This window comes from Amborella trichopoda, chromosome 7 (assembly GCF_054954075.1).
Source record: "Amborella trichopoda isolate Santa Cruz 75 chromosome 7, AtrichopodaSantaCruz75HAP2 v2.0, whole genome shotgun sequence".
In the NCBI taxonomy this organism is placed as follows: domain Eukaryota; kingdom Viridiplantae; phylum Streptophyta; class Magnoliopsida; order Amborellales; family Amborellaceae; genus Amborella; species Amborella trichopoda.
In genome coordinates, this window is record NC_142342.1 from 5,688,338 (window position 1) to 5,695,043 (window position 6,706).

General features: G+C 44.1%; 2 pseudogenes across 2 annotated transcripts; both read left to right on the forward strand.

Moving 5' to 3' along the window:
- Positions 1 to 458: 458 nt before the first annotated feature.
- On the forward strand, positions 459 to 2,385 carry LOC105421670 (cytochrome P450 86B1 pseudogene; annotated as a pseudogene). Its single transcript, XR_016058902.1, has one exon. The product of XR_016058902.1 is annotated as a cytochrome P450 86B1 pseudogene (transcript).
- Positions 2,386 to 3,909: 1,524 nt separating this feature from the next.
- LOC105421671 (cytochrome P450 86A22 pseudogene) lies at positions 3,910 to 5,830 on the forward strand (annotated as a pseudogene). The gene has a single exon (XR_016058836.1). The product of XR_016058836.1 is annotated as a cytochrome P450 86A22 pseudogene (transcript).
- The last annotated feature ends 876 nt before the right edge of the window (positions 5,831 to 6,706 follow it).

The window sequence follows — 6,706 nt, forward strand, 5'->3', positions numbered from 1 at the left end:
TGGGTTATATAATAACTGAAGAATTACTTTAATAAAATAAAGAAGAAATTGATCGGATAATTCATAAGAGATTTACTATTTAATACATTAACCATATTTTTTTTATTTTATTTTGAAAAATGCATAAAAAAGTACATGGTAACGCGTCGGAACAGTTCCAAATTGGACAATCTATATTTTATATAAGTACCGGTCATTAATGATTGATGCTGTTCTGGTTATCGGATAAAGCAAGTTGCTCATGTTTAATATCGTGAGGGTCCAACATTGACTTGGATGACTATATATTCTTATTTTATCTTTTGAATATTCTTATATTTTTATGCCAGGAACAATAGTTGTGTCCGTTCGAACCCACAACCTCATGGTGCTGTAAACAATAATTGGAGTGTGGTGTAGGACATTTACTAGTTTCAGGCTATTTATAGGACATTAGAATAAGACACCTGCCCATACCTCGCCATCCCATACAACCTCCACACCCCCTAAGAGAGCAACCCATACCTCGCCACCCTACACCACCTCTCTCTCTATCTCTCTCACTCTCTCACACACACACAAATAGACTTTATTTCCTTGCTACAAATCTCGCTCTCTCTCTAACGAAAAGAACTCTCTCTCTCAAATGTATTCTAGTGGTCCTTCTCTCTCTTGTGGTTTCGTAGTGTTCATGATCTAGCTTTGTAGGTACTTTTTCCCATCCTGTATTTGTCATATAAATCTTCACGTCCCATTTTGAGGAGCTTTCAATTCTCTAACTCCATGGACCTTCCAAATTGGCCTGAACTCTTCCTTGCCACCCTTTTCTTCCTCTTCATGCATTACATGAAGCAAAGGAACAAACCCGTTGTCTCTTGGCCCCTGCTTGGCATGTTCCCCTCCATCGCCATCAACACGCACTGCTTCTTCGAGTATCTGACCCGAGCCCTGAACCGAGCCCATGGCACCTTCTCCTTCTTGGGCCCTGCACTGACCAACCTTGAGTTCATACTCACTTGTGATCCTAAGAACATAAAACACATTGTCAAGACCAACTTCTCCAACTATGGCAAGGGCAAGGACTTTAAAGAGATCTTCGATGTTTTCGGAGATGGCATCTTCATTGCTGAGTCCGAGTCGTGGAGGATCCAGCGCAAAATGTGCCATGCTCACTTCCAATCTAAAGGCTTCAGGGCCTTTCTTGCGATCACAACTCAAGATCTTACCGATTCGGGCTTGTTGCCATTGCTGGGCCGGGCGGCAAGCCAAGGCTCACAGTTGGACTTGCAGGACTTGTTAATGAGACTCACATTTGATAGCACGTGCACCTCTATCCTTGGAAGGAGAGCCGGCTGCCTTTCCCCCGGCCTTCCTGTGGTCCCGTTCAGCAAGGCCATCGATGACGGGACAGAGGCCCTCTTGTTCCGACACATCGTGCCTCGCAGCTGGTGGAAGCTGATGAAGAGACTGGAAATCGGATGGGAGAAGAGGGCGGTGCATGCCCGGCGCGTCATCGATAAATTTGTGACAGAACAGATCGCAATCACCAAATCTCAGCTCGGAAGTGTGGGAAGCAGCGGAGATCTGATGTCGAGTTACATCAGCTCCAACAGGTCCCTATCCGATACTTTCCTGCGGGACACCGCGGTGAATTTCCTTTCTGCCGGGAGGGACACTTCTGGCGTGGCTCTCTCCTGGTTCTTCTGGCTTATCTTCAAGAACCCTCATACTGAGGCCAAGATCATAGAAGAATTGCGGAATGTGCTCGATGGCAGGACAAGGGTCCCTCTCGAAGATCTACACCAGCTCGTGTATCTCCATGCAGCGCTGTACGAGACACTGAGACTGTATCCACCGGTTCCAATCGATCACAAGGCTGCTGTGCATGACGACGTTCTTCCAGACGGGACGACGATGAAGGCCGGCACAAAGATCTTTTATTCGATTTATTCAATGGCCAGGATGGAGTGGATATGGGGGAAGGACTGTAGAGAATTTAGGCCTGAGAGATGGATTGGAGAAGGTGGGGACCTGAAGCCTGACCTAGAATTTAAGTTCATGACCTTCAACGCTGGGCCAAGGAGTTGCTTAGGGCAGGACATGGCCTTCACTCAGATGAAGATAGCTGTAGCCACCATACTTGCCAATTTCCATGTGGAGGTGGTGGAGGGCCAAAATGTAAGCCCTAAAACTTCAGTGATCCTCTCAATCAAGAATGGGCTCAAGGTCACCGTAAAAGAGAGGTCACTTCAGGCTTAGTTTGAGCACTTTAAGTTTACTACTTTGCTTCCAACTCTGTGTGTTGTAATGGGCAGGATTTCAATTGTTGCATGTTTTGTGTGGGCACAGTCATCTGTCCTTTGTTGTAATCTGATACTATATCAAGCGTGACTTAGATTTGTGCTTTACGTGGCATCTCATAACGTGGTCCACGTGGGATTTAATGACTGAGGCCTGGGGTTTAAAAAAGCAAAATGAAACCTCACCTCAAATCCTCGTCCAAAAGCACATTTGATAATGAAAATCTCCATTATGCCTTTAAAATCAATTTCCAACACACTAGGTTAAGGCATGAGGAAACCACTCAATAAATCCGGCAGCCCTCCAATGTCACCTCCTAAGATGGAGAAGGTACTAGGCATGAGGCTTAAGCACCCTGAAGACCAGGCTAAAGTGATCGCCGAGACGTTTCATGTCGCTTAACCAAGGCACCGATCCCCTTAGAGAGTGATCTAGGACAAGGGAAGAGACCGGCGGCTAGGGACCGACGGCTAGGTGGTATAAGAGTATGGTGGAAGTGTATTGGTAAGTGTGGTGTATAGGTTGATGTGATGTATGGGTACGTATGGTACATATATGTAAATGTAGTGTATAAGTAGGTGTGGTGTATAAGTAATAAGAAATATAAGTGATAGCGAGTATGATATAGGATGAAAGTGCAGTCGAACTAAGGAGTATGGTGGGAGAGGGGTATATTTCATTAAGCACTAAGTCTTCACTCTCCTCAGTGAAAGATAGTAGATTTTCAAGTAAGCACACAAAAACTACACTCTCTCTCCTAAGTTAGGCATAATTTCAATAATTTCAAAAGCCTTTTCAAACTCATAAAATATTAAAAAGCATGGGATTCATAGAGTTACCCTTTGAAACATGGTGTACTCAAAACCCATGAGGCTTGATGAAATGATAGAATAAAGTAAATAAAAAAGTAATCACGAAATCATTATAAAAAAACAAAAAATGACCCTAAAAAAATATGCAAATGATATCTAAGTCCCCAAAAAGTGCCTCTTCCCATCCACATAGCTTGGGCCCTCTTTTCGTGTTGTTCTTGGGCCCTCTTTTCGTGTTGTTCGGCGAAGTTTTGGGCCATATATTGTCATGAGGACATGGAGCAAGCCGAGATGGTCATTTCGTATTTTGTAGCTTCTTGAGCAAGAGCGACAATTCATTACGAAAGAGAGCGAAGCAAAGCTGAAGGAGCCAAAGAACAAAGAGCAATTGTGAATTCTCGCACCACAATTGTGCCCACGAACTTGTGGGCCGCGTAATATAATGCTCACTGAAAAAATGCGGAAAAACCCGGTCCAGTCGAAATCTTCCGGTTCTGACATACAACCGGTACGGGTAGAAAAATCGAGTCCATTTGGAATCTTCCGGTTTAGATAGACAACCGGTACGAGATTGCTTCCTTTTAAAGGGACCAAAGTATATTCGGATAAGGTTTTAGATACGGATAAGGTGATTTTGATCTTCATCAATGAGTTTTCAAACCTTTATATCACCCATTTGAAAAATGGATCTAGATCAGAAAACCTGGATTTAGATTGGCGATATATCACTTGATTCAGATCATTTTGAACGATTTTCAATTCAGATACGGTTTTAGATACAGATAAGGTGATTCAGATCCGAATCAACGAGTTTTCAAACATTGATATCACCTATTTGAAAAATCGTCTAGATCAGCAAATCTGGATTTAGATTGGCGACCCGGCCAAATAAAAATCTATCAATAAATGTTCTAGATATTGGGCCCCTACCCGTTTTATTAAAAAAACAAAAGAGGTTTTACATGAATATGCCTTATACAACCGTTGCAAGGGAACATCAAATGAAATATAAGAACCTCTCTTGTGGTTTCCTAGTGGTCATGATCGCAGTTTGTTAGGTTGTTTTGCCATCATGTAGTTATATAAATCTTCACGTCCGAGGGGCTTCCGATTCTCTACTCCATGGGCCTTCCAAATCCAAATTGGCCTGAACTCCTACTCTGCACCATTTGCTTCCTCTCCATGCGTTACATCAACAAACCCGTTGTCTCTTGGCCCCTGCTTGGCATGCTCCCCTCCCTCGCCATCAACGCGCGCTGCATCTTCGAGGATCTGACCCAAACCCTGAACCGAGCCCCTGGCACCTTCTACTTCTTGGGCCCTGCACTGACCAACCATGAGTTTATAGTCACTTGTGACCTTGAGAACATAAAACACAATGTCAAGACCAACTTCTCCAACTATGGCAAGGGGCAGGACTTTAAAGAGATCTTCAATGATGTTTTCGGAGATGGCATCTTCATTGCTGAGTCCGAGTCTGGAGGATCCAGCGCAAAATGTGCCATGCGCACTTTCAATCTAAAGACTTCAGGACCTTTCGTGCAACCACAACTCAAGATCTTACAGATTCGGGCTGTTGATCTTGATTCGGGCTGTTGCCATTGCTGGCCAGGCGGCGCACCATGGCTCACAGGTGGACTTGCAGGATTTGTTAGTGAGACTCACATTTGATAGCACGTGCACCTCGATCCTCGGAAGGAAAGCCGGCTGCTTTTCGCCTGGCCTCCCTGTTATCCCATTCAGTAAGGCCATCGATGACGGGTCAGAGGCGTTATTTTTCCGGCATCGCATGCCTCGCAGCTGGTGGAAGCTGATGAAGAGACTGGAAATCGGATGAGAGAAGAGGGCGTTGCATGCCCAGTACGTCATTGATTACTTTGTGACAGAACATATCGCGATCATGAAATCTGAGCTCAAAAACATGGGAAGAAGCGGAGATTTGATGTCGAGTTACATGAGTTCCAACAGTTCCCTATCCGATACTTTCCTGCGGGACATCGCGATGAATTTCCTCTCCGCTGGGAGGGACACGTCTGGCGTGGCTCTCTCCTGGTTCTTTTGGCTCATCTTCGAGAGCCCCCATACTGAGGCCAATATCTTAGAAGAACTGCGGAATGTGCTCCATGGGAGGACAAGGGTCCCCCTCGAAGATCTACACCGACTCATGTATCTCCACGCAGCACTGTACGAGACACTGAGACTGTATCCACCGGTTCCGATCCATCACAAGGCTGCTGTGCATAATGATACGACAGTGAAGGCCGGCACAATAATCCTTTATTCCATATATTCAATGGCGAGGATGGAGTGGATATGGAGGAAGGACTGTAGAGAATTTAGGCTTGAGAGATGGATTGGAGAAGATGGGGCGCTGAAGCCTGGCCTAGTATTCAAGTTCATGACCTTCAATGCAGGGCCAAGGAGTTGCTTAGGGCAGGACATGGCCTTCACACTAATGAAGATAGCTGTGGCCACCATCCTTGCCAATTTCCAAGTGGTGGTGGTGGAAGGCCAAAATGTAAGCCCTAAAACTTCAATGATCCTCTCAATCAAGAATGGGCTCAAGGTCACTTAAAAGAGAGGCCACTTCAGGTTTAGTTTGAGCACTTTTAGTTTATTGCTTTGCTTCCAAGTTTGTGTGCTGTAATGGGCAGAATGCCATTGTTGCATGTTTTGTGCGGGCACCGTTTGGTGTGATCCTATAGGACCCTCTCCTACCCATATGTATAGGACTTCAAAGGATCACCATTAAATTTAGCACGAAACTCTAAAAAAGTCAATCTCACACTATGTGATGACTTTTTTAGGGATGTGTGTCAAATTTAATGGTGATCTTTTAGGTCCTACACACATGGGTGGAGGAGGGTCCTATAGAATCATTACTTATATATATTTTCTGTAAAAATAAACAACCGAAATGCCCTTATAATTTTCAAAGGTATTCTGGTAATTTTTCATCATTAAAAGCATTTTTTTAATATTTTTATCATGTGCACCCTTGTTACGATCTATGCATGCCCCAAATTTTAGCTGTCTAATCAAGATATAACTATTAAGCGCTAACTTGTGACTCAAGTCATCTCATTACTGAGGTGTGGCCACATAAAAAGCCCTCCCATTGTTAAATATATTGGAAAGTAATGTTCATAGTGGAGTATTGTAGAACTCCAACACGTGAGCTCGAGTTTTATAGTACATGGGCAGGCATGCACAGTGCTCGCCCAACTGCTGTTATACATTAAAATGGTGCACCGCCCCCTCAAATGAGGATGGATTTTTGTCCCGTCCTTTCACATCTATTTTTCCATTTTTCTCTCTATGAGGGTAGAGAATCTAAACCTTTACACAATGCAGAAATTTAGAAGATCAATTTGGTCCCCTCCCCACTTTGGTAAATATAAGTTAATAGTCCAAGGGGGGCTCACGTCAGGCAGGTATTGGAGGAGTTCTTCATGATTCATCAAGAAACCAGTTGATTGCCTTCTTCGGACCTCTCCACCCATGCCATACTAATGAAGCCGAGGGTCAAGTGGTCTTACAGCGGCTTTCATTGGTAACTTAAGGGAGATCATTGTTGAAGGGGATTCTTTAAACGTCATCCTTTTGAATTAAAG